The sequence below is a fragment of the Uloborus diversus genome, chromosome 9 (genome assembly GCF_026930045.1).
Source record: "Uloborus diversus isolate 005 chromosome 9, Udiv.v.3.1, whole genome shotgun sequence".
NCBI lineage: Eukaryota > Metazoa > Arthropoda > Arachnida > Araneae > Uloboridae > Uloborus > Uloborus diversus.
Genome location: NC_072739.1, coordinates 58031568 through 58033200, shown reverse-complemented (window position 1 = coordinate 58033200; position 1633 = coordinate 58031568).

Sequence of the window (1633 nt, the reverse complement as noted above, 5' to 3'; positions counted from 1 at the left end):
TTCTGCCGCTACCTGAGACACAGCAAAATTTTCTTCAATGTCAATAATTTTGTTTTGATTTCTTTCACCTTCCGCTTCGAATAGTTAAATAGCTGTTGCCATTTAGAATCATAAAATAATGAAGCGGAAGATATGGAGGCTAGCTACTACTAGGAAGGCTATGCACGAAGAAGTGATTCCCTGTAAAAAAAAAAAAAAAGAATGAAAAATAAACATCCTTTGAAACCGTCTTGATTAGATTTTTCGGAACGTAACATCTTATTAGTCAATGGGGTAGTTAGGGTGAGGCAAAAGCGGCGGCTCATCATGGGGGGAAGGGGTGGCAATATGACCCTTTCGGTATGAAAATAAGGCTTATTTTCCTGATAGAGAAATCATGTTTCAAATATATTACGGCAGGGGAAAAGAAAATTTCGTCAAAACTCTGGGGGTTCTCGGCCCGGCGCCCAGTATGTCCGGTCTCGAATTGTTCCCAGTTCCCAGTGCCCCCAATCGAAGGCTCTCAAACTTCCCATTTCGCAAAAGACCAGGAGCAATAAAAAAAAAATCCCCTGGAAACAGTCTTCCCCCCACACCTTAAGAACCGTAATGGCGCAGTCTGCGCCATGCCCCCAAAGCCGTAGCCAGAAGGGGGATCAGAGAGGGTCAAAACCGCCGCCGCCCCCGAAATTTTCAAAGTCTTGCATGCTATAAAAAAGCTGTCAAAATTTTCGTTTTTCGTCCTTCAACTTGGAAAAACTGAAGTTTCCCCCCCCCCCCCCCCCAATATCATCAAAGGTCGTCTAAACTTTCGTTTTTAGCGTTTCAATTTCAAAAATTTCCGCGTTCAAGCGCCCCGAAAGTTACTGAAGAAGAGCTCCCAAAACTCTCCTCCCACAAATATTACTATTACCGAAGATTGTTCTAAAACCTGCATTTAAAAGCTAACTTCAAAATTTTTTGAAGGAATGTCTATCTGCCCCCCCCCCCCTCCCTCTTCTCTGTCTTGCTAAAATCATTAAAAATTGTTTTCAAATTAGTTTTCATGGCTTAAACTTCGAAAATTTTCCGGATGAGAGTTTCTGAAAACTTCTTCCCCTAACATCATCAAAAGTCAACCAAAATTACGATGAATTCAATTGGGAAAGATTGCCGGTCCCCTTATGGTCTTACAAATCGTATTCTGAAAATTTCAGATTCAAAAAAATTACAGGGGATTGACACCGAATCTCTCTTTCCCTAACATTACCAAAGATCGCTTTAAACTGCGTTTTGGCAACTATAATTTCTAAAATTTTCCCCCCGAGAGCCCCCGAACCCCTCTTCCCGTAGCACAATATAGGTGCATAAAATATACAATTACAAAAAAGGACCGGGGGAGCGCTCTGAACCTCTCTTTACATTAAAGAAGAGTTGTCTAAAATGCATTTTTTTAAACTACAAATTAAGAAAATTTGCGGGGTCGGGTTCTGAAATCTCCCCTCTTCTTAAAATCACCAAAAATCTTTTAAAACTGCGTTTTTAGAGCTACAATTTAAAAAAAAAAACCGTTCGCGAGCTCTCGCACCGCCCTTTTATTAACATTCGAGTGATTGGAGATATATAAATACGCTCATACCTCTTCTCCTTCTAACATTAGCAAAGATCGTCAAAA